The 26,605-nt window shown below is 46.4% G+C and overlaps 1 long non-coding RNA gene across 1 annotated transcript; it reads left to right on the top strand.

Moving 5' to 3' along the window:
- Positions 1–320: 320 nt before the first annotated feature.
- Positions 321–25,422, top strand: LOC135232773 (uncharacterized). Its single transcript, XR_010323341.1, has 3 exons — positions 321–15,379; positions 23,889–24,051; positions 24,228–25,422. It is a non-coding gene; the product is annotated as an uncharacterized LOC135232773 (long non-coding RNA).
- Positions 25,423–26,605: the final 1,183 nt, after the last annotated feature.

The following is a 26,605-nucleotide window of genomic DNA, read 5'->3' as shown; positions in this document are numbered from 1 at the left end:
GTTTTTTTTATTCTATACCATTTGTGTGCACATAAATAGGAAAACACAAGGGAAATGCAGGTGGTCCCCAACTTAGGATGGGGGTTCCACTCTGACAACTCCGTCGTAAATTGGTTCTGACGAAAGTTGAATACCTCGTTTTTTTTTGTTTTTTTTTTAGTTTTCATTCTTACTGCCTTTAATTATCAGCATCTTTATAAATCCAATCTTTGTCTTTGGGGGGTTAGAAATATTACCTATAAATTTACAGATATATTTTAACATTGTATGTAGTACATATTACTAACAATAATATGTACCAAAAAAAAAAAAAAAACCACAAACGGTAGTAGTGCAGTTCCTCGTAGCTTGAATACGTCATAAGTCGGGGACGACCTGTATTTGGTTAAGCTTTTCCTAAGGCAACTCAGAGTCTGACTCTTTGGAGCCACTTTTTGCCTCCGAGGTGCTAACGTTCCGGCTTTAACACAACGGTGTCGTCCTCCGCACCAGTCGGGAGGGGTGATGATGCTATTGAACACCCAGGCAGTGACAGCTACGTCACAATGACTGCCGGGTTGGCGACCATCATAAGGTGTCAACTATCAGCTCGAACGCTTCCTGATTTCAGAGATGTTAAAATGTGAAAGAAAAAAGTTCACCTCACAAGCAATGAAAAATATGCGCTTCCTGAGCGACCACACCGCATGGCCAGAGGGGGAGCAGAGCGGCAGCAGAGACAGCCTGGCCCCGTGTTACGGATCGAATTAAAACCGAAACGACTGAACAAACAAAGCCACGGCCATGGAGTCAGTTCCGACTCCTGACGACCCCATGTGTTGCACAGTGGAACTACTCCGTAGGGTTTTCTTGACTGTAATCTTCGCAGAAGAAAATCGCTGGACCTTTCTTCTGTAGCGCTGTTGGGTAGGTTCAAACCGACAACCTTTAGGTTAGTACGCCATTGGCCATTGCCGTCGCTTGGATACTGACTTATAGCGATCCTTCATGTTGAGAACGCTCCCAGACCTTGCTCTGTGAGTCTCTTATTTGTATTCTTTTTGCTGTAGTAAAACTCTAATTGTAAGTCTAACGTTTTATGCAAGTACTGTGAATTCTAGCACATTATTGAACCCAAGGGAGTAGCCTGAGCCGGCAGATCAGAAGTGAGGAGGCGTGGGGACCTCAGATCTCAGGACTCGTAACCTGAGGGGATGGATGGAACTCCCGAATTTGTAGCCAGCAGGTCAGAAGTGGGATTGTCACGCAGACCTCCAAGCTTTTGGCTGGCATCTAAGGTCTTGGGCAGACTTGGCAGTCTGAAGGATTGTGTCCTTTAACTTGTGAGATGTGACCTAGCTCTGGGTGGTTAGTGTCAGAGCAAGAAGACCTGCTTGTGAAGCTGGTGTCAGAACAGAAGTGACAGAGACCTTACAGGACACAAGAGAAATGTGAAACAATTCACATTCTTAAGAAGTCCAGAATTGCAGCACCAGTTGAGACTAGACCACTCCTTGATACTATCGCCTTGAGATACTCTTTAAACCTTGAACCAAAATTATCCCTTAAGGCCACCTTTTAGCTAAATAACGGATTGGCTCATAAAATAAAGAACATCACCCATGAATAATGAGCTCCTTTTTTTTTTTTTTTTTAAATCATCTAATGGTCAACAATTACTCTAAATTGAAGATGAGAAGGTAAGGGGACAGGGAAGGTGGAGTGCTGGAAATGCTAACAACCAGAAGGGAATGAATGTGAATAACGATACATTGTGAAAAGTGTAACCAATATCACTGAATAATTCGTGTAGAATCAGTTAATGGGAACCTAAACTGCTGTGTAAACTTTCACCTTAAACACAATAATGTTAATTTAAAAACAAAACAAAAAGAAATGAGAGAAGTGGGGATTTGATACTTTTCCACTCACCTTCCTTCCAGTCCTTTGCTTCCTCTTCTTCCTACTATTTCTCCTGCCCAATCCTAATCTTTCTCCCTTCCTCCTCCTTCCTCCTTGTCCTTTCTCTCTGTGTCTCTTGAAATCATAAAGCACTTACCCAGGAATATCTATACTTGCAGTGCAGTGAATTACTTAATATGGGCCTGATAGCCATTGTCTTTGTGACTCCCACACAATGATTGGGTGGGACTATGCAAATAAGGTGCTTGTGGTCCACTACAGGGATTGGGCAGCTTGCTGCTAATGCAAATAAGGTGTATGGAATCTCTGATGGTTAAGGTTATGTATCAACTTGGCTGGGCCATGATTTTGGTGGTTTGGCAGTCATATAATAATGTAATTTGGCAGTTATGTAATGATGTAGTCATCCTCCATTTTGTGGTCTGATGTAATTGTCCCCCATTTTGCCATCTGTGTAATTATCCTCCATTTTGTGATGTATTATAAATTCTAGCCTCAATTCCTGTGGTTATGGTCCCATTTAGAAGTCAGCTGTCCATTATGTTAATGAGGCAGGATTAGAGTGGGATGTATCTTGAGTCACCACCATAATAGAGGGTGTGACTCAAGTCACAACCCTTCCCCAGTCACCATCTTTATTCAAGTCACATTCTTGCACTGACTTGTTCAAGTAAGAGAAATTTCCTTGAGGGTATGATCTACATCCAATATATATATGAATGTGCGGGAGAAGCTCTCTTTCTCTTGGTCTAGATCTTGCATCCGGCTCGTCACCATCTGACCTCTTGTTCTTGGAACTTGAGCCAGCAGCCTATCACCTGACTTAATTCGCCACCTTTGCAGCCTTGTGAGCCAGTAGCCTGTCATCTGACCTGCCAGTTTGAGTTCATCAGCCCCTGCAACCACATGAGTCAGGAGAAGACTCCACCCTGATGCCTGACCCACAGATTTGGGACTTGCCAGCCTCCACAACTGTGAGAGCCATTCCTTGATGGTTTGTGAGTTCTGTGAGATTTTGCAGTAAATTATGAAACCCAAAGATGGGAGGGAGAGTACTGAGGGGAGGAGGAGTAGTTGATGTTAGGTATGATGGAGTGGTACAACAGTTTGGAAAAGCTGGACATTCGGGACATCTTTAATCTTCACGTCATAGGAACCAGCTTTGGGCTGATCCTTCTAAAAAGAAATTATTTTTTCAACACATCATGGCCTTCATCCTCTCACCATTCTCCATAACTCTAGGTAAACCTAAACTTAAAAACTCATTGCCATTGAGTCAATTCCAACTCATAGCGACCCTATAGGACAGAGTAGAACTGCTCCATAGGGTTTCCAAGGCTGTACTCTTTACAGAAGCAGACTGCCTCATCTTTCTCCTGGAGAGTGGCTGGTGGGTTGTAACTGCTAACCTTCAGGTTGATAGCCGAGCACTTAACCACTGAACCACCAGGGCTCCTTAAACCTAAACTTAGTCCCCAAGAATTCATTCATTCATTCATTTAAATATTTATTGTATGCCTTCTCTGTGCTAGGCACAGTTCTAGGCACTGATACTGTGGTGAATAAGACATAGTTGTTGTCCTCATGGGGCTTATATATATATATTTTAGAGAGACCAAGGAGTAGGAGGGAGGGGGAAAGGGGGCCGTTGCCTGTGGAGTACTGAGCTGCAGTCCACGGTGATGGGAAGATCGCGTTGACTGAGGGTAGGGTTGCGCAGCTGATCGGCGCAGTTGCTGTCAATAAGTTGCACACTTGGGAAGAGCTGATGGTTCCCTCTGGACTTCAGCCACACCAGCAACTGCTCCTGGAGGGTATGCAATCCTCCGAGCTGTGGGCTTCCTCTCGCGCTGCGCCCTGTGTACCTGGAGGTTGTGCTTTCTCCTTTTCCTGAGGCCCATCCAGTTCTGCAGTGGAGTCCACCTCTGTTTCCTGAACTGGGACTGAGATAGGTTTCTTCTCAGCTGTGGCAGCTGCTATAGCTTTTGCCTCTTCTTCTTTCTCCTGATTTTCTTTTCAAGTTCCTTTCTCCTCTTCTCATTATCCTGACAGGACACGTGGTCAAAAGGTTTTGAATACCTGCAACACCAAAGCCTGAGCTATACCCCGGTACAGTTAGACAGGTGGCACAGCAGGTGGTAGGAGTCGGTCTTAGAGTAGAGGAAACTGAACAGCTTGTGCAGAAAAGTCCTAGACGTTGCCCACAGGCTGCAAGATGCCCAGTGGGTCTGTTTTAACAACTCGCTGACCCAGACTCCACGTTGACTGGCCAGCCCAGGAGGAAAACTCATTGTTAAAATAAAAATCATATTAAGCCAATAATAGAAATTGAAGTTTATTTGATATACGATTTGCAAACCGGGGTAACATTTTGACTAGAGAGTCAAAAATGTTCTAAAGATGAGCAGCGTCTTAGCTATCTAGTGCTGCTATAACAGAAATACAAGTGGATGGCTTTAACAAAGAGAAATTTATTCTTTCACAGTCTAGTAGGCTAGAAGTCCAAATTTAGGGTGCCAGCTCCAGGAGAAGGCTTTCTCTCTCTGTCGGCTCTGGGAGAAGGTTTTTCTCATCAATCTTCCCCTGGTTGAGGAGCTTCTCCGTGCAGGGACCCAGGGACCAAAGATGCACTATTCTCCTGGCTCTTGTTTCTTGGTGAAATGAGGTCCCCCTGTCTCCCTGCTTGCTTCTCTCTTTTATATCTCAAGAGAGATTGACTTAAGACAAAACCTAATCTTATAGACTGACTTCTGCCTTGTTAATGTAACTGCCTGTAACCTTGCCTCATTAACATCATAAGGTAGGATTTACAACACTTGGGAAAATCACATCAGGTGACAAAATGATGGAAAATCACACAACACTGGGAATCACGGCCTAGCCAAGTTGACACGCATTTTGGGGGGACGCAGGTCAATCCACTAGAAGAACTTCCAGAATTCTTTTACCAAATTTTATCGGCATTGCCATGGAAATGGTGAGGGAAGCAGAACAGTGTTTACATAATAACAGTTTACCCTAAAACACAGCTTCCAGTCAGGCCCTGGAGTTCCTGTTTCTGGAACCCTCCTACACATAATTTTCTAAAAGTGCCCAATGCCTAAGGCAAAACAGTCTCCACTAAGCTGTATACTAGGCTATTATTTGACTTAAAGGTGACTTTTAGGAACCCAGTTTCTTCCAGGCTAACAGTTCAAAAGGACACCTAAGGGCAAATGGTCTGGGTGGGGGTTGCCTCAACTCCATGAACCCCAGAAATCTGGATTCCAGGAGAATTAAAATGGTTTCTCACTACGCGCTGCTGGAGGATGGTGTGGAGCAACTCCGGGGCTTATATTCTTTGCAGAGATTCAGATAATAAACGGAAGTAAGAAAAAAAGAAGAAAAAGGAAGTAAGGGTAAAGGGACTTGGTGGAGTTGGTAAAAAACAAAAAAAGCCCAAACGCATTGCCTTGGAGTCACTTCTGACTCATGGCGATGCCCTCTGTTGCAGAGTAGAACTGTGCTCCATGGGGTTTTCTTGGCTGTAATATTTACGGAAGCAGATGGCCAGGGCTTTTTTCACACTGCTGCTAGGTGTGTGGAAACCCTGGTGGCGTAGTGGTTAAGTGCTATGGCTGCTAATCAAGAGTTCCGCAGTTCGAATCCTCCAGGTGCTCCTTGGAAACTCTTTGGGGCAGCTCTACTCTGCTCTATACGGTCGCTATGAGTCAGAATCGACTCAATGGCAGTGGGTTTTGCTAGGTGTGTTGGAATCACCAACCTTTAGGTAGTAAAGCACAAACCATTTGCACTACTCAGGGACCTTGGGGATTACCAAAAATATGGCCGCCCACATCTCCTCCCATCCCTGTACGCACACCCTGCTCTGTCCATCAAGAAGTAGAGCCTCTTTCCCTTCTTTGAATCCGCGCTGGCCTGCCTCGTGACTGGCTTTGATTAATAGAATGTGGAGAGGTGACGTCCTGAGGCTTCTGAGCTCAGGCTTTGAGAGGTGGCAGCTTCTGCTTTCTCCTTCTTGAAGCCCTTATCTACCACATAGAGAGGTCCCACTGCCCTGCTCCCCGCTGGACCCCTGTAGAAAGAGAGGGGCTGCAATACCACTTTCTTTAAATGCTGTCTTGACACAGCTTCGAGGCCCTGGCTGGACGCCAGTCTGTTTCCCTTCTTGAACAGCTGATTAAGTCCATTCTCCAACTACCCCTCTTACCAGATTCTCACACTTCTGGGTCACGATACACCCCTCCTAGTTACCCAGAGCCAGGTACCCAACAATTAGGGACAGTCCCTATGCCCCCTGAGCGTGCAGAATTATTCAATCCCCAATCCCCAGGAGAGCTGTGCAACCTAGCTAACCCCATTCTGCTTGGCACACATAAGCCTCTTGTACAACTCCAACTTATTGTTACCTTGTCCTGAGTGCAGCCCCTGTGTGGCCCTGCATTGTGGAATGCTGTGACTCCCAGTCTCTGGAAACTGTGAGTCTGATAAACCTAGGTCCCCAGGTGGCACAAGTGGTTTGCTCTTAACTGTGAACGTAAAGGTTGGCAGAATGAGCGCACTGAGTGGTACTGTGGAAGATAGGCCTGGCGATCTGCTTCTGTTAAAATTACAGCCAAGAACACCACATGGGGTTGCCATGACTTAAAATCGACTTAACGGGAACTAACAACAACAAGTTACTTTTATATAGATGATTTTCAAAAGAAGCACAGTACTCATGGGTGATAGTCTTTATTTTGTGAGCCAGTCTGTTTTTTAGCTAACAGGTGACCTCAGGGGCTTATTTAACTTCAAAGTTTAAAGAGCATCTCAGGGCAATAGTCTCAGAGAGTCCTCCAGTCTCGAACAGTCAAGTAACCTGGGTTTTTTAAGAATTTGAGGTTCTGTTCCACATTTTTCTCCCATTCTATCCGAATCCATCTCTTGTGGCCCTGGTCAGAACCGTAGTTAGTGGTAGCCAGGCACCATCTAGTTCTTCTGGTCTCAAGGTAGATGAGGCCATGGTTCATATAGACTATTGTCCCATAGACTAGTTTCTTCTTTGAGTCTTTGGTAACAACAAGTTACTTTTCATGGCTTCCTTCGCTCTTTTTCCTCTCACGACACCTGACATATCCTTCCACAAATCTGTTATAGAGCAGAGGCCACATGGAGATGAGCCTGAAACCATTTAGAACATTCCAGCCCCACCTACCCCTTGACCCCTACCTTCAGGATTTCATACTTTTAATTTTTAACTGGAGCTTTCCATTTCATTCCATTATACATTTTATTTAAATGCATTAAAGGGGCAGATCATCCAAGCTTTTAAAATTTACTCTAAATTATTTAATGCATGAAAAAACATAACAGATAATAAACACTCCTCTCATCAGGGTGTTAACGGCCAAGTCTCTCAGAGTGGGAGAGGGGAAAAAAGGAAACAGCGTGAATTCCCCTCAGTTGGGTAATGACTGAATAAATTTTGGCAAAATCACACCAAAATTACTAATGCAGCTGTTAAAAAGGATGAATCAAATGACTTGGAGGATGTCCACGAGGGACTGTTGAGTGAGATGCAGAGAGCTGTGGCTAATATCCTGTTATTGGAAGACAAAAATGAAAACCCTGTACATGTCTGTTGACTGTAGATAGGTATATATGGGATTATTTGAGCTTGGAAAATAATGGAAGGAGTTGTATTAGGTTGCTAATATAAAATTTCCAGAAGGAAGTCCCTTAAGGTGGGGGGCTATGGAGACAAGATAGAAAGGAGATACCCATGCAGAAAAGGAAAAGGGGAAAAAAACTTCACTTAAAAAACAAAAAGCATGTGGGTATGCAGCAAAATCATAAATACCCTGTTCAGGATGAAGATTCTCTCAGGAAAGGAGGAAGGGAAGGGGAGGTGACCAGGGAAGGGGGCTTTGATGTTTTCTGTTTTTAGTTAAATGGTTAAAAACAAAACTAAACCCACTGTCATTGAGTCAATTCCAACTCATGGCGACCCCACGTGTCTCAGTGTAGAACTGCACTCCATGGGGTTTTCAATGGCTGATTTTTTAAAAGGAAACCCTGGTGGCATAGAAGTTAAGTGCTATTGCTGCCAACCAAAAGGTCGGCAGTTCGAATCCCCCAGGTGCTCCTTGGAAACTCTATGGGGGAGTTCTACACTGTCCTATAGGATCGCTGTGAGTCACAATTGACTTGACAGCAGGAAGTGTTTTGGTTTTGGATTTTTTGAAAGCCGATCACCAGGCCTTTCTCCTGCAGAGCTGCCGGGTGGGTTCAAACCTCCAACCTTTTGGTTAACAGCTGAGGTCAAACTGTTTGCAGCACTCAGGAACCTGATTGGTGAAAAAAAACCGTTGCTGTTGAGTCGAACTGCCCTATAGGGTTGCCAGGGAGCGGCTGGTGGATTTGAACTGCCGACCTTTTGGTTTGTCTCTGTAGCTCTTAACCACTGTGCCACCAGGGCTCTGATTGGTGAAAGGCTGGCTTATTCTTTGTTTTTATACATTTTAAGTAATTTGTAATAAATTTTTAAAAATTTGCGTAGTGTGCTCCCATTTATGGCCTTATGAAAAATTTAGAAAGATACAATAAAATTAAACTCTCTGCCCAAGTTACCATCATCACTCTTCTTTCCGCCCTGAAAGTCCACCTGCAGACTCCAGGGTCTTCATCGTTAACTGACTTCCGCCGGCAAACATTTCCTGAGCACCTGCCTGTGGGTTTGGGGCTCAGCCAAGATACATCAGATCCTGGCTCCATCCCCTGAGCCTCCAGTCTGGCAGCGATTTCTCCTTCCTTCCTCATTTCCTCCACAGCGGTCCCTGGGATCCTCCACACCAACACTTTATAGGGCTGACATCCTCCATGAGGGAGGGCATGTCGGGGAGCAGAAAGAATGGGGCTTTTGGAGGTCCTTGCCCTCCCCGTTTATAATAGTAATGGCATTCACTGATTTGTATTGGGCTTTTTAAAATTTAATTAATTAATTAATTTTTATTGTGCTTTAAGTGAAAGTTTACAAATCAGGTCAGTCTCTCTTACAAAAATTTATATACATCTTGCTATACACTCCTAATTGCTCTCCCCCTAATGAGAAGTTTTTTTTCTTTTAATGAGATAGCACACTCCTTCCCTCCACTCTTTATTTTCGTGTCCATTCGGGCAGCTTCTGGCCCCCTTTGCCCTCTCATCTCCCCTCCAGACAGGAGATGCCAACACAGTCTCATGTGTCTACTTGATCCAAGAAGTTCGTTCTTCACCAGTAACATTTTCTATCCCATGTTCCAGTCCAATCCCTGTCTGAAGAGTTGGCTTTGGGAATGGTTCCTATCTTGGGCTAACAGAAGGTCTAGTTACCATGGCCTCTGGGGTCCTTCTAGTCCCAGTCTGACCATTAAGTCTGGTCTTTTTACGAGAATTTGGGGTCTGAATCCCACTGCTCTACTGCTTCCTCAGGGGTTCTCTGTTGTGTTCCCTGTCAGGGCAGTCATCGGTTGTAGCCGGGTGTATTGAGCTTTTACAGTATTCCATCGAGTCTCTGGGTAGTGCAAACAGCTATGCAACTGACTAATAACCAAAAGGTTGGTGGTTTGAATCCACCCACCGTCCTCTCGGAAGAAAGGGCTTGGCGATCTGCTTCTGAAAGGTCACAGCTGGAAAACCCTATGGAATGCAGTTCTGCACTGACACACAGTTCTCTGCACAAGTGGGGTTGCCATGAGTCGGAATCGACTCCTCGGTAACTGGTAACCACATGCCATGCACTGTTCTGAGTGTTGTACACATATCGATTGTTTCAACTCTCACCCCGTCTCCGTGAATAGGAATCATTATTGCCCCATTTCACAAATAGGAAAGCAGAGGTCAAGGTATTTGCCCAAGGTCATAGAACTTATAACTGGCAGACAGGCTTTAAACTTCAGACAGACTCGTGCAAGAGCCCATACTCTTGACCACTGTATTGGTCTCTGTCTTTGGATGTGTCTCCTGTCTGCATATTGAACTATTCACTTTGTGTGTGTGTATGTGTTTGTCTTAGTTATCTAGTGCTGCTATAACAGAAATACCACAAGTGAATAGCTTTAACAAACAAATTTATTCTCCCACAGAAGTCCAAATTCAGGGTGCCAGCTCCAGGGGAAAGCTGTCCCTCTCTGTTGGTTCTGGGGGAAGGTCCTTGTCATCAATCTTCCCTGGTCTAGGAGCTTCTCAGTGCAGGGACCCCAGATCCAAAGGACACACTTTGCTCCCGGTATTTCTTTCTTGGTGGCAAGAGATTCCTGTCCTCATTGCTTGCTTCTCTTATATCTCAAAAGAGATTGACTCAGGATACAACCTAATCCTGTAGATTGAGTCCTCCCTCATTAACATAACTGCCTCTAATCCTGCCTCATTAACATCATAGAGGTTAGAATTTACAACACATGGGATAATCACATCAGATCACAAAAAGGTGGACAACCACACAATACTGGGAATCATGGCCTAGCCAAGTTGACATACATTTTTGGGGGACACGATTCAATCTATAAACAGTGCATGTGTGGTAAAATACACATAAAATTTACCATTAGTGATATTTAGTACATTCACAGTGTTGTGCAAACATCACCACTGTCTACTTCCAGAACATTCTCATCACCCCAAACGGAAACCCTGTGCCTCTTAAATGAACTCTTCACTTTCGATGGGATCCTTGGGTGGTACAAATGGTTAAGCACTAGGCTACTAATCAAAAGGTCGGTGGTTCAAATCCATCCGGAGGTGCCTCAGATGAAAGGCCTGGCAATCTGCTTCCAAAAGATTACAGCCATTGAAAACCCTATGGAGTGCAGTTCTCTTCTGCACACATGGGGTCTCCACGAGTCGGAATAGACTTGACAGCAACTGGTTAACTGGTTTCACTTTTGATATGATTTTTCTGTGGAGGTTTAGAGGAATGCCACAGTCCCATGGGTGAGGAGAGCTCTCCGCTGAAGGACAAGGACATTCTAGGGCCCTTTAGCTTGGGTGGAAACCCTGGTGGCATAGTGGTTAAGAGTTATGTTTGCTAACCAAAAGGTCAGCCGTTTGAATCCACCAATTGCCCCTTGGAAACTCTATGGGGCATTTCTACTCTGGAATTGACTTGATGGCAATGGGCTTGGTTTTGGGGTTTTTAGCTGGGGCAGCCATGTTAAGCTGTCATCATGCTTTATTTTCTTTCATCATCGCTCCCAGAGAGCACGCGTATCACAGATGTTACAGGTGTAGGCTGTGATGCACGCTGAACTGTTTATGGGTGAAATGTGATGTCTGGGGTTTGCGTTAAAACATCTCAGCACAATAACAAGGGAGAGAGGAAAGCAGAAAATAGGAAGGGGGGAAGGAGAGAGAAAGGGAGGAGAAGAAGGGAGGAAGGGAAGAAGAAGGAGAGGAAGAGAAGGAGAGAGGGTGGAAAGGAGGAGGGGGGAAGGAAAGAACGAGATCACTGGCAAAATGTGGATAATTGTTGACGCTGGAGGACTGACAGCCAGGAGTTCATTTTACTATTCTCTCTACCTTTGTGTACATTTGGATGTTTCCTTAATATTTAAAAGGAAAAAATAGCATGCTCTAGGGTCAGACAGAATGCTGCCACTTACTGGCAATCCTTTATCTTGCCTGATCTTCAGTCTCCTCCTCTATACGGTGCAGATGGTAACACTACAGTTATCATGATTATTAACAACCCTGGGAGGTAGCTACTTCCATCTGTTGAAAGCTTAGGATGTGCTGAGCCTTCATTTTACAAAAGAACCCAGTGCCCTCAAGTACGAACCTGTAAAACGGGACTAGTAGGAGAAGTAGTACAGAGCCCTGGTGGCACAGTGGTTAAGAGCTACGGCTGCTAATCAAAAGGTCGGCAGTTCAAATCCACCAGCCACTCCTTGGAAACCCCATGGGGCAGTCCTAGTCTGTCCTACAGGGTCGCTATGAGTCGGAGTCGACTTGATGGCAATGGGTGTTTTTTTTTTTTTTTGATTTAGGAGTAGTAGTAGTGTCTGAACCTGTCTAACTTTGTGGGAGACAATGAGAACCACCATCAGCACAAAGCTGATTCCCATGAGGTGGAGGTCAGACGTACCTCCATTCGGCAATCTTTTCTATCAATTCTGACGCCAGCCGTCCCTCTCACAGTACTCTCTGCTTCTCTTCTGGGTTCAATCATCCGTTGCAATGGCCACATAGAACTCATAGACCATACATACAGTTAAGTGGTTTATTAAGTAAGTAACAGGGTACAATTCGGGATCAGGATCAACAGGGTACAACTCAGGGTCAGAATCGGGAAGCACGTAGGCAAAGTCTGGAAGACTCTCCTAAAGTGAAGAGAACATCCCTCCTTTTTCAGTGCAGAACTGATCTGTCAGCTCCTCTGGGCCATGCAGGTCTCTCTCCCTCCCTCCCTCCCTCTCTCTCTCTCTCTCCACAGGCTCCTTTTGGCCCTGCCATCTGTTGCCACCGGTTCTGCTGCTGGGCCTCTCCTGGGCCGCTCACTGTCTTCAGTGTTACAGCTCTTGACCATGTTACAGCTCTTTTAGGAGGTTCCTTGCCTTCTCTCTCTCTGCTTCTTCTCTCTTCTTTCTGCTTCTTCCTGCTGCTTCTCTTCCTGCTTCCTTCTGTCTGAAAAACCTCTGTGAGTTTGGCTGATTATATACACAACTCTTTGTCAGTTTCAAGGCACAGTCCCTCCCAGTGAGGGGGAGCACAAACTGGCCAACCCCCTCTTGGAAGGCCACAGACTCTTCATTTGCATAGTAGGCTATAGTCACCTGATTTGCACAGCCTATTGACCAGTCCTTGCAAGGTGCATACCAATCACAGGGCAGGTTGCAACCCAGGACCAGACAAAAGTATCAAACCCAGCTTACCCAGGAAATGTCAATCACCCTGGACAAAAGTTATAAACCCTCTGCAGTAGAAAACTAGGGCAAAGGTAACTGCTCAGGGCTTAGGAGAAAAATCTCTCGAAATGTTTTTCCAAAGCACAAAGGCAAAAAGCCACATAAAGGAATTCATTTCACAACAGTACCTTACAATAATACCTTGCCATAATGTGAAGTTGAACCATTATTATTTCCCTTTACAAATGAGATCACAAGGCTCAGATAGGTTATGAGACTTGTCCAAGGCCACACAGCAGATAAATTGTGACTCCACACTATAAATCCAGGTCTGTTTAAGTCCAAAGACCTTAACCACCAACCTATCTAGGGCAGCAATTTGAGCTATTTGATTCTACCCCCAACTCTGCCGTCAATTTCCTTTGTGACCTTGTCAGGATAGGCCAGGTAATGCTGAAGTAACACACAGCCCCAACATCTTGGTGGCTTACAATGCATCAAAGTTTATTTCTCATTCAAATTACATGTCCACTGGGTGTTTGCCGTGGCCCTGCTCCACATTGCCTTCGCTCCAGATGAGGAAACTGGGGCTGAGAGAAAGGAAGGGACCTACTCAATGTCATCATTATGAGAGACCAGTGGCCTTTCAGCCCCATCTTCATCTTTCTCTGCTTGGTAATGCTGGGGCTGAAAGCTACATTTTCCAGGCTCCTTTGCCACCTGACTTCTGCAAAGGAACCCTCTCTGGAACCTTCTGGTCATCATGGAAGAGAGAGAAGAGTCACAGCAAACTACTTGCCAGCTCTTAAAGCTTCTACCCAGAATCGATTCATGTTGCTTCTGCCCACATTTCAGAGTCCCTGCAAAGCTGTTCCATCCTTTTAACACTGGGCATGGTGACCTTCAAATCCACGTGGACCATGAATCAATAGACGAGTCTAGCTACTTGCTGTGGACTCAGAGGTTCCTACCCCTCATCTGCAAAATGCCCTCGTAGGAATTATACGCCTCATTAGATGAGGCATTGTTTGAATCAACAAGATAAATTATGTGAAACACCCACCCAGTGCTAGCTAGAAATATTATCTTCTTCCCTGTTTTCTTTAAGTGACATTCTACTATTAAACTACTATTGGCAACGTTTCATTCTGTTGTACACAGGTCGCCGTGAGTTGGAGTTCACTAAATGGCAACCATCTACCTATCTGTCTAATCTGTCTGTCCATCTGTCCATCCATCAGTCCATCCATCCATCCATCTATCTATGCTCTTTTAGAACCTGTCATTCCCCACCAAGAGTAGAACCTGTTCCCCCCACCCTTGAACCTGGGCAGACTTTTGTGACTGCCTTGATGGATAGAATGTGGCAGGCGCAATACTGCCTGTCTTCTGAGACTAGGTCATAAAAGGTGCTGCGACTTCTCTCAGGATGCTTGCCCAAGAGCATCTGTCGCTGAGTGACAAATTACTGCAAAGTCCACAGCTTATGAGAGCACTCATTTATTATCTCACAATTCTGTAGGTCAAAATCTGGATGGCCTCAACTGGAGGTCTCTGCTCAGGGTCTCAGGGGGCTGAAATCAAGGTGGTGGCTGGGCTGGGCTCTTATCTAGGGCTCTGGGTCCTCTTCCAAGCTCATTCAGGTTTTTAGAAAAATTCAATTCTTTGTGGTTGTAGGACTGAAGTCCCCATTGGCTGTTGGCCAGGGGCCATCCTCAGCCCCTAGAAGCCACCCTTGGGTCCTTTCCACATGACCCGCTCCACTTTCAAGTCAGCAATGATACACCGAATCCCTTTCATGCTTTAAGTATCTCTGACTTCTCTTCTGCTACCAGCCAGAGAAAACTATGTTTTTAAAGGGCTTATGTGATTAGATTAAACCCACTGGCTAAGTTCCCTTTTGATTAAAGACAACCGATTAGTCACTTAGGGTTTTAATTATATCTGCAAAAGGCCTTTTGCCACGTAACATAACATAATCATTAGTTTGATATTTCATCATAGTCACAGTCCCAAGAATTAGGATGAGAAATCTTGGGGGTTCATTTTTTTTCTTATTGTGCTTTAGATGGAGTTTTACAGAGCAAATTAGTTTCTCATTAAACAATGAATACACATATTGTTTTGTGACATTAGTTGCCAACCCCATGACATGTCAACACTCTCCGCATCTCAACCTTGGGTTCCTGTTACCAGCTTTCCTGTCTTGTGGGGTTATTTTTGAATTACGTCTACCATAAACCCAGAGGTCACACTGTGAGGAAACTCAGGCCATGTGGAGAGGCCACATGTGGGTGCCACAGCTATGGTCCAAACCAACTGCCAAGTGAGTAAACCTTCACATGAGTCCACCTGTGACCGTCTAGCCTTCCAGCTGATGATCCGGACATACTGGGTCAGACACAAGCCATCTCCACTGTGCTCTGTGTGAATTCCTGATTCATGCCCCTGAATTAATAAGTGATTGCTTTAAGACACTAAGTTTTGGTTTCCTTCTTTTGCTTTCCCAGCCCTTCCAACACAGTGTCGGTAATTCCCTGAATTAAATGCCCTCTATTGAAACACCTGGAGCCCTGGTGGCGCAGTGGTCAAGAGCTACAGCTGCTAACAAAAAGGTCGGTAGTTCAAATCCACCAGTCGCTCCCTTGGAAACCCTATGGGGCAGTTCTACTCTGCCCAGTAGGGTGCTATGAGTTGAAATCAACTCTACGACAGTGGGTTTGGTTTTGGTTGAAACACCTAGAGTGGTTTTTCTTTTCCTGATCAGTCCCTACTGATCCACCCCCATTCTTACTTGCCTGTAGAACCCCATTGTGTCCAGAATTTGGGGCAGCCATGTACCTCAGCCTGGGTGGTACATCTGGCTAAGTGCTCGGCTACTAACCAGAAGGTTGGCAGTTCGAATTCACCCAGAGGTGTCTAAGAAGAAGGACCTGGCCATCTGCTTCCAAAAGATTATAGCCATTGAAATTCTATGGAGCACAGTAGTGTGAAACACATGGGGTCATCATGAGTCGGAGTCAACTAGAGGGCACCTGGTATGTACCTTAGGAAAGGCTGGAACTTTCCTCAGCACAGAGACAGAATCTTGATTAGGCAAAGCCAGTCAAGGTAAGTCCACCACCTTGCCAGTGATAGCTGACTCAATTTTGGTCATTGAGGAATAACAGGAAGCCTGATAGGGATTGGGATTTCTGGGAAGACAGGGATGAGAGGCCATCTCTTCCAGCTTTGGATATGATTGTACAAGGACATGATGCTGGAGCCATTGCCATCACTGACCAAATACCAACGTGCAGAGGATGGCAGAGCAGAAAGGTCGGGCTTTGATGACTCTTTGAACTGCTGAACCAATGAACCCTGAATACCCCCTACTTCCATTCTTTTTGTTACATAACGTAATAACTTTTCCTTATTGCTCCAGCCTTAGGGCCTTTGCATTTGTAGTTCAGATGCCTGGAAGGCCCTCCGCACCCACTCCCACACCAGACATCTGCCTGGCACACTCCCTCACTCTCTTCAGTTCTTTACGCAAATGTCACCTTACTGAGGCCTCATCTCACCATGAATAAAATTGCACCCCTTCCGCAGCACTACCCATTTTTCTTTGCTGTGCTGTTTTTTTCATGCTATTTATCACTACCTGTTACTTTGTGATATGTATTTATTACCTGTCTCCCCCATTGTTATGGATTGAAGTGTGTTCTTCAAAAATGTGTGTTGGAAATAAACCTTTGTGGCCTAGTGGTTAAGTCCTACGGCTGCTAACCAACCGCTCAGCAGTTCGAATCCACCAGGCGCTCCTAGGAAACTATGGGGTAGTTCTACTCTGTCCTGTAGGGTCGCTATGAGTTGGAATTGATTCGATGGCAGTGGGTTCGGTTTGGTTTTGGTATAGTGGTTATACTCCTATTTGGGAATTGGTTTTCTTTGTTACGTCAGTGAGGCAGTATTAGTGCAGGGTGTATCTTAAATCAATCTTTTTTGAGATAGAAAAGCAGATTAAGCAAGGAAGTAAGCAAGCAGAGATAGGGGAAGATCAACTCCACACCACATGAGATCTGTAAGGAACCTAGGAACAGAAGCTGAAAAGAGACCAGGACCTTCCCCCAGAGTGGACAGAGGGAAAGCCTTCCCCTAAAGCTGGTGACCTGAATTCAGACTTCTAGCCTCCTTAACTGTGAGAAAATAAATTTCTGTTTGTTAGAGCCGTACACTTGTGGTATTTCTGTCACAGCAGCAATAGACTACTGAGTAGAACTGCCCCGCAGGGTTTTGTAGGCTGTAATCTTTACACCACATCTTTCTCCTGGAGAGTAGCTGGTGGGTTCAAACCGCTGACCTTTTGGTTAGCAGCCAAGTGCTTAACCACTGCACCACCAGGTCAGCAATTCTAATGCACCAGCTGCTCCCCAGGAGAAAGGTGTGGCTGTCTGCTTCTGTAACGATTACAGCCTTGGAAACCCTACGGGCAGTTCTACTGTGTCCTATAGGGTCGCTGTGGGTTGCAATCAGCTCCTCGGCAACAAATAGATAACTAAGACATCCACCAAAACACTGAGCTCCGTGAGGGCAGGGACTTTTGTTTACTCTGTATCCCCAGTGTCTACAGTGGTGTTTGGTCCATAGCATGTGCTCAATAAATACTGACTTAATGAATGACGGATGAATTGTTTTAGCTCCAGTTCTTTAGTTTAGTTTTCTGTTACTTTCAGCTGAAAGCAAGTGGTGCCTGGCATTCTGCCCTCTGTGAGTTTCCCGTTCACCTTTCTGCACAGTCCTTTTGGCTCAATGCTTGCTCCAAAAGGACACTACCTACAGACCGAGCATTTGATTCTATGTGCACCCTGGCTCCCAGACATTGCCAGAGGCAGCACCCCACCCAGATGCCGGAATCCCCAGCCCATAAGAGACCTGGGCTCCCCTAGCCCCAGAGGAGAGAGTAGACCACATTAGGGCCCTGTTTGGGGCTGTAACTTTAAAAAAAAGGGAAACCCAAACCACTTGGCATTGTGGCATGTGATTCATCCAGCTTTGGTTACAGCTGGGGGGGATTGAGTCCAGAAAGAAGAGTGATTTCTCACCCCACCCAAGCCCCCTGCCCATTCTGGCCCATGGTAAGAGTGGAATGGGCCACCTTAAAAGCCTGAGAAGGGTTGTATTTAGTCCACAAGCCCCACCTTGGCTGCTCAGACTTTGTTAGACCCTAAAGAAAGAGACAGAAGAGAGAGTGGCTTCCAGTGTTTGCAAGAAGAGACACAGACCTACTCTGAGGGAGCGGCCTGGTGTTGGGGACCACCTAATTTGAGGAAGGAGGCTTAGTCTTTGGGGGCCCCTGGAGCCCTGGTGGTGCAGTGGTTAAGAACCTGGCTGTTAACCAAACGGTTGGCAGCTCAAATCCACCAGCCGCTCCTTGGAAACCCTACGGGGCAGTTCTACTCTATCCTGTGAGGTGGCTATGAGTCAGAATTGACTTGACCATTACGGGTTTGGATTCAGTCTAAAGGAATGTGTAGCCATGGAGGCATCTTTGAGGACTTACAACCCTTGTCTGAGGGAGGAGGCCTGGCCTTGGGGAAGTCTCTAATCTGAGGGAGGAAATACAGCCCTAGTTGAGCAAAGAGGCCTGGCCTCAGCTGGGGGTCGGTGACTTCAGTCTGAGGGGAGACAATACACCCACAGTCCGATGGAGGAGGCCGGGCCTTGGGAAGACCTAGTCTGAGGGAGAAGGCTCGCGCCTGGTTCCAGACTTCCTCACCAGGAGCTTCTAGGCCCTAGAAATGCCTTAGCAGCGGGGAGCCAGGGCGCCATCTAGCGACATGCTGAACACGCAGGGGAGCTGGGTGCTGGGGGGTAAGGGGTTGAAGCGGGGTCCGTCAGGAGAGTGTTGCAGTCCGCAGGGCCACCACCAGCACAGACAGGGCTGGGCGAAGGCCGGGCGCCACGCCCGAGAGGCACTTGGAGTCCAGGATGGCGCGCTGGCTGGAGCTGCAGTCGGGCCCGGCGGCCAGCCGGTAGCCCGCGAGCGCCAGCAGCCCCTCGGACCCGGGCAGGGCATCGCACCGGTGGCGGGAGCCGCAGCCGCGCACGCTCACGTTCCGGCCGCCTGCAGAGACAGGGTGAGAGGAGAGGGCGTGAGGACACGCGCGCAGACACACGTCCGCGTCTACACACCCGCTCCAGCGCGCGCCCCCTGACTCACACTGCACCCACCAGCCTGGCGCTCCGGTTCCGACTTCAGAGTTGCTCTGGCCAAGCAAATTTCCCTAAAACTCCCGCCTGCGCCGCAGGGTCTCCTCGTTTATACTTCACACGGTCAGAGGCCAGGGCCTCCCAGCTTCGCTGAAGTTTTGTGATAAAAAAGACAGTCACAGCAAAAAAGGAAAAATGGGGCGGGGCCAGCCTCGGAGTGAATGGCAGGCGCGTGAATGCACATCTTTTCTGTGAAACTGACCGGAAATGTTCTGTTTTTTGAGCTGGGGATTGGTCACTCTGTCTCTTTCATTGTTATACTTTATATCTTACACGCATATGACAGATAGATATTCTTTTACTTGTCTTCAATATTAATAAAAGCTATCTTAAGGACAGCGTAAAGGTTAATGCGCTGGACTGCAAAGGTTACACCCTGAGGCACCTGGAAGAAAGGTCTGGCGATCTACTTCTGAAAAATCAGCCATTGAAAACCTTATGGAGCGCAGTTCTACTCTGACACACCTGTCAGAGTCAGCTCCACGGCTACTGGTTTGGTTTTTGGTATCTTAATGGCACTCGGCAGCCACTCTGTTTCACAAATTCCCACAACCAGTTTGGTGCATAGCTTTCTACACTTGTTTCCTATGCTTCTTCAGTCATATACAATACGATATAATTTAATGTGATATGAGGTGATGTATTTATATATAGATATAAATATACAAATGTAACTACTTTGTTGAGGGCTTGATGGGTGATATGAAAATGAAATGATCTTATTTTTTCAGTTAAAAGCACCTCACAACAATTGTAGGTTATTTTAAAGTCTCCCTCTCTCTATATATATATGAAAATGCTTAGGATGAAGTGCTATGATACTTGAGTTTGCTCCAACGTAATAACATGAGGTGGCAGAGCTAACCAAGACTAGCCAGGAGTAGATCATCAATCACCAGAACTGAAAGATGAGCACATGAGGGTTTCTTATACTGTTCTCAATTCTCATCACCTTTGAACGCCTCCATTAAAAAAAAAAAGTAGCCTCAAAGTCTGGTTCATATTTTAATAGTGTCGTTTCGCCCCGAACCGGTGTGCACTTCCTCTTTTTACTTTTTTAATGTGGCTACTAGAAATTTTTAAATTATATATGTGATTCCCATTATATTTCTATTGGACAGCGCTGATCTAGAAGTTTAGTGGGTTACCTTATATAATACTCAAAACAATCTTGTGAGTTCCTGTAAAAAAAAAAAAACAAGCCGGTGCCATCAAGTCCATTCTAACTCATAGCGACACCATAGGACAGAGTAGAACTGCCCCATAGAGTTTCCCAGGAGCACCTGGTAGATTCAAACTGCCAACTTTTTGGTTACCAGATGTAGCTGTTAACCACTGTGCCTCCAGGGTTTCCAGAGAACTTCCTCACAGGGTTTCCACAGAGCAGCTGGTGGATTCAAACTGCTGACCTTCTGATTAGCAGCCAGGCTCTTAACCACTGTGCCACAGAAAGGGAAAGTCATCTGCCTGAGGTCACCCAGCTGAAAGCAGTGGATCCAAAATTTGAACCCAGATAGCCTGGCCTGAGTCCTCCTCCTATCCCCTATACTCAATCACCTCTCACTTCACATACCCACTTCATCCTCACAAAATCCTGCAAAGTGTACCCACCATCTCCATTTACCAGAGGAGAAAACTCAGGCTCAAAGAAATGACGTTGATTGCCTTAGGCCATACAGAGAGTAAATGGTAGAGGCAAGACTCCATACTCAGGCATTCCTGTCTCCAAAACCAGTGTGCTCAAGCTAAAGTGCCCACACATGTACACACACACACACACACACGCTGCCCCCATTATCTGCTTCAGGCATCAGGTCCAACTGGACACACTCAGTCTTCCCACTGGGACACTGCATGTAGAAGGAAGCATTGCAGGGCCCCTGGGGGCCCCCAGAACATGTAGGACACAGGAACTGGCTTGAGGTGCGTAAGGCCGGCAGAACTGCTGTATAAAGGAGAATGACAGTCAGCCGGGAAGACTTTCAAGACCTTTCAGGGCCCTCAGTGCTCTCATAGGCTCTATCACAGGGGAATGACTTTAATGGACTTTCCCACTGAGCTGGGGTCAGGATGCTTTAGGGAAGTCTGATTGGGAAAGGAGAGTTGAGCGAAGCTCCTGCCTGCCTGCCTTCCTCAACCCAGGACAAGCTCTCCTCTGAAGCCTCCCACCACTTCCTTGGCCACCCATCTGACTACTTTCTGGTGGCAGCGTACTGAAAGGAGTGGGCTCCTGGCAGTTGCCTTGGCAACAAGTGACGTTGACCTAGAAGCCAAAGTTAGCATTGTAGGTCAGGGCGGAGACGGAGTTGTTGAATTTGCAGTTGTTTGAGGCCACACAGGAACCATTTCTCCAGGTGGCAGAGTTGCCATTCCCCAAGGCTGGAGAGATACGGAGAGGAGGTGAGTGAGAAAAGGCAACCATCAGCCACCACTCATCTGAACCCCCAAAGTGCCCCCTGAGTTTCACACTGTTGACATTCACTCTGCGCAAGATTCCCGCCCCCCCACCCGCCCCCATAATACATGTAAAGCCTGCCATTGTTCATCAGGACACATAGTTCAGGAACCTTTCCTCAACACCCTGCCTTTTCCCCTTAGGGTTCCAATCAACAGGGTGGCTCTGGACCTGTGATGTCCCCCCTATGAGCACCTCATGTGCTTGGTCAGATATTTCTCTGGGATCCCAGAAATATCCAGCACCAGACCTGGTATACTATTGTTACTCTACCTATTTATGCTACTCAAAGACAGCAAAGAGCTGGTTTCAAGTTCAACTCCTCTTCCTGTTTACAGAAGTGACCAATTTTTGCCTTTATGGGGACAGATTGACAGGGGCTTTAAGGAGGATCCCTGCCCAGAATGTTGTAGTAGATACCAAGATGGCCACAACTATATCTCCCATCCCACGTGCTCTTTTGCTACAGGACTTTGCCACTCCCCCATCAAGAGGTGGGGTCTATTTTCTCACCCTTTAATTCTGAGCTGGCCTGATGACTTGCTTTGGCCAACAGAATGTGGCAGAATGGATACAGTGCCACTTCTGGGCCTACGCTTTAAAAGGCCTGGTGGTTTCTACTTCTTCCCTCTTGGAAGACAGCCACCATGCTGTAAGGAAGCTCAAGCTAGGCTAATGAATGATGAGAGACCACGTAGAGAGAGGTCCTGGAAAATGAGAGGCTGTCTTGAATGTTCCAGCCCCAGTCAAGCTCCCAGCTGAATGCAGCCACATAAATGACCTCGGCTTTACCACTTAAAGCAGAAGAACTGGCCAGCTGAGCCCAGTCAACCCACAGAATAGTGAGAAATAATACACCCTGGGGTGCAGTGGTTAAGCGTTCAGCTGCTAACTGATAGGTCAGTAGTTGGAAACCACCAGCCACTCCAGTCACTGAAAAATGTGACAGTCGGCTTCCATAAACATTGCAACCTTGGAAACCCTATGGAGCAGTTCTGCTCTGTCTTATAGCGTCGCTGTGAGTCAGAATTGACTCGGCAGCAAGGGGTTTTTGGTTTGGTGTTGTAAGCCATTAAGTTTTGGGGAGGTTTGTTTTACAGCAATATATCACTGAAACAAATATGGTATTAGGTTTTAAGCTTACACCCCCATCAGCACCCCAACCCCTGTCCTCCAGGGCCAGGAAAAGGCTACCATGGCTGGATTTGACAATATGTACACACACAGACATGCAGTGGCAGGAAACATCCCATGTCGGGGGGCCAGGAGAGGTCTTGCTGTGCCCCAGACCCTACTTCTGCCTCCCCTACCCCCATCCTGTCCCTTGAGCTTTCACCTCTGATGACTGTCCTCTGAAGGCAGGAGTTCCTATCCTCCAGGCAGGGGAGAGGGTCACAGTGATCCAGGTCTGAGCAGGTGAAGCAGATGGTGACCTTGGCCTTGTGGGTTGTGTTTGCTTAGGGACCTGGGGAGAGAGGAAGAGGGGCTGGCTGGAGGACAACCTGTGTGTGTGTGTGTGTGTGTGTGTGTGAGTTTCTGGGCACATCAGTGTGTGCCTGTGGGTGTGCACTTCTGCATGGATGCAGTTTGTGTGTGCGAGCATCCAGGCCTGTTTCTCTGTGCACACATGTAGCTGTGTGTGCTTGTGGATGACTCCCTGGGCGTTCCGGAAATACCTGTCTGTGGACTGGTGGGGCTGTTTGTGTGTGTGGGTCTGTGAGTCTCGGTATGAAGAGGTGTTTGTGTGTACATCCATGGGAACGGATGTCTGTGTTTATGTGTTTATGCACAAGGGTGGTTTTGTGAGTCAGTGTGTACTTCTGTGTCTGGGTGTGTCTGTGTTTCCAGCAAGGTTTGGGGGTGCTTGTAAATATATGTTGGCATACAGATGTGAATATTCATGCATGTTGGTAATGTGTTTCAGGGTGTCTGTGAGTGTGTGTTGGGTGCTTTTGTATATTTGAGTCTGTTTGTACCTGTTGCTTTTGCAGCCCATATTGATCTAATAACTAATGCATCCATACATGAATATGTTATGTGTCTATAGTGACTGCATATGCAAAAATTAGGTAGATGATAGATAGATATCAAAAAACCAAACCCATTGCCATCGAGTCAGTTTCCGACTTATAGCAACCCTATAAGACAGAGTAGAACTGCCCCATAGAGTTTCCAAGGAGGGCCTGGTGGGTCTGAACTGCTGACCTTTCGGTTAGCAGCTGTAGCACTTCACCACTACGCCGCCAGGGCTTCCAATAGGTAGAGAGATAGACAGACAGATAGTTAGATAAATAGAAAGGTAGGTAGGTAAGTAGGTTGGTAGACAGGTAGATGGACGGACAGGTGGATGGATGGATGGATGATAAACAGATAGATACAGCTGCTGTCAAGCTGACGCTGACTCTTGGCAATCTCAGGTACAACAGAAGGAAGCGTTGCCCAGCCCTGCATCATCCTCATGATCTCAGGCATGTTCAAGTCCATGGCTGCAGCTGTTACGCCCATTCATCTCACCACGGGTCTCCCCCGCCCTTGCTGGCTCTCCGCTTCACCCAACGTGATGTCATATTCCAGCTGGTGGTAATCCTATTTTCCCCTTTTCCTCTCTATATCATAAATTTTGAGCTCGCCAGGTCTGCCTTTTCTTCTTCATTGTTGATAATAAATTTCTTCTACAGCTTAGTTTTGAAAAGTAAAATTCTGAACACCTGGTAATCTGAGACAGCCAAGGTGAGATAGCTCCTGTTTTGCTGCAGATACAGCAAACGGATCCTCTTCTGCCTCACAGAATGGTCCTTGCTGATGTGGCTTCTAACAAAGGAACCTTCTGGAACTCAGAGAATGCTGCTCCATCCAGGGATGACCACCTCTCACCTCTAAAACTGCTTGTCATTCCCTTCAGTTGCCTCACTTAATAACCTGTTGCCTTGGAAAATACTATTTCAATTAACATCTCTTTTCTGGAGGGCGAAAATGATTGTGAATGCTCTTTGGTAAGCCCAAAGAAGCCGATTGGCAAATCTCTCTTCTTTCACAAACAAGGAAGTGAAGAAAAGAAAAGAAAACACACACACACAGTCTGTCGGATTCCTTATTTAAACAGAGTTCAGAGCGCTGATCTCACTTACATAACAGGATGCTTGGGTTTGGAAATGTGTGCACCTCTGTGAGTGGGTTTTGGGTACTGGGATATACAAGTGGACATTGGTGGTTGTGTGGATGTGTGCCAGTGGGATTGTCTGACTCTCAGCACGTCCTAGGTGCTGTGTGTGTGTGCACATGAATGATTGCACTTCCTGGGAGCACTGTGGGGTGGGGGTGTGCTGGGAACACATAGGATTGGGAAGAGCATGTGGGATCCAGGGATTGGACAGAGGGTAGGGTTTCAGGAAGACAGGGTTCAGAGCACCTGGCTGTGTGGGAAGAGCCTGGAACTTGCATTCAGGAATGGCAGTGAGATGAAATCCATACTGCTCTGGGCCCAGGGTGGTATTTGCTGGCAGCTGGCAGACCTCTGACGTAGCACAGACCTTCAGGATTTGAGGACCCCCTGCAGAAACAGATCAGACTCCCTCCTGGTCAGAGCCTGGTCTCCCAACTTGATGTGGGTATTTCTTAAAGTTCTGTCTCTCTTAGCAGCCTCTCTTGGTAGTTCTACATGATTCGTTTTCAAATCTTCCTGATTAGTTTTGGCAACCTCTTATTGCCTGCTCAGAAGCCCCTGGGTGGCACAAATGTTTAAGTGCTCAGCTACTAATCAAAAGGTTGGTGGCTTGAATCCACCCAGAGGTACCTCAGCAGAATGGCCTTGCAATCTGCTTCTGAAAGATCACAGCCTTTGAAAGTCCTATGAAGCACAGTTCTACTCTGACACATAACTCAGTGGCAGCTCGTTTTTGTGATTATAACTTTATTCCTTCAAATATATCACATATATATATATATTATATATAAAGAAACCCAAAACCAAACCCACTGCCACTGAGTCAGTTCGGACTCATAGTGACCCTATAGGACAGAGTAGAACTGCCCCATATAGAGTTTCCTAGGCTAAAAAAAAAAAAAAATTTTTTTTTTTTTAATTACTACAGAAGCAGTCTGCCATATCTTTCTCCCAAGCAGAGCCACTGTTGTGAAGAAGCCCAATCTAACCAGTGTGGTGAAACCGCGTGGAGACGCTGAGTCTACACGTATAGACAGAGGGGTTTAGCAATCCCCTATTTGCCGTGGGCTCCCATAATTTCAGCTCCAGCTAGCCTCTGACCACAACCATGAGAGGCCCAGAACTGTCCAGCTGAGCACTTCCTGAATTCCTGACCCACAGAAACTGTAAGAGGTAATAAAACGATTGTCATTGCTTTAAGGCATTGTTACACAGCAATGATTTATTACATAGCAATAAATAACCAGAACACTCATGCAAATGAACCTCAACACTTACTTCTGCAGGTGGGAGGGAGATCTACCATGCAAATGACCTTCTGAGGGATGCCTTACCTCCTCCACTCCATGTCCCGTTGATGGTGACACACACAGTCTGGTTCCCAGCTCAGTTCATGACAGAAAGGGTGTCATGTGGGGCTGGCTTTTCCCCAGAACAGTAATGACACTGCACTTCATTGGGCTGGGCCTCGGACTCCACCTCTGGTGAGAGTGGGCATACTCAGTGCTACGGTTTGAATTGCGTCCCCAAAAAACATGTTTTGTAAATCCTAACCTCTACGCCTGTGGTTACAATCCCATTTGGGGATGGGTTGTCCTTGTTATGTTAATGAGACAGGATTAGTGTAGGGTGTATCTTGAGTCCATTTCTTTTGAGACATAAACCCACCCACTGCCATCGAAAAGAGATTGAACAAGCAAGTGGGGGGGGGGGGTGCGGGGCGGGGATAGATACCAAGCCATGTGACACAGAGATCTCCAAGGAACCAGGAAACAAGCTGAAGAGACAAAAGACCTTCCCCCAGAGCGGACATAGAAAGCCTTCGCCTAGAGCCAGTGCCCTGAATTTGGTCTTCTAGCCTCCTAAACTGTCAGAAAATAAGTTTGTTTGTTAAAGCCCCCCACTTGTGGTATTTCTGTTATAGCAGCACTAAATAACTAAGACGGTCAGGTTGGTGGGTGCTGAGGCATA

This window comes from Loxodonta africana, chromosome 11, assembly GCF_030014295.1.
Source record: "Loxodonta africana isolate mLoxAfr1 chromosome 11, mLoxAfr1.hap2, whole genome shotgun sequence".
Taxonomy (NCBI): Eukaryota; Metazoa; Chordata; class Mammalia; order Proboscidea; family Elephantidae; genus Loxodonta; species Loxodonta africana.
This window is presented reverse-complemented; position numbering and strand designations above follow the sequence as displayed.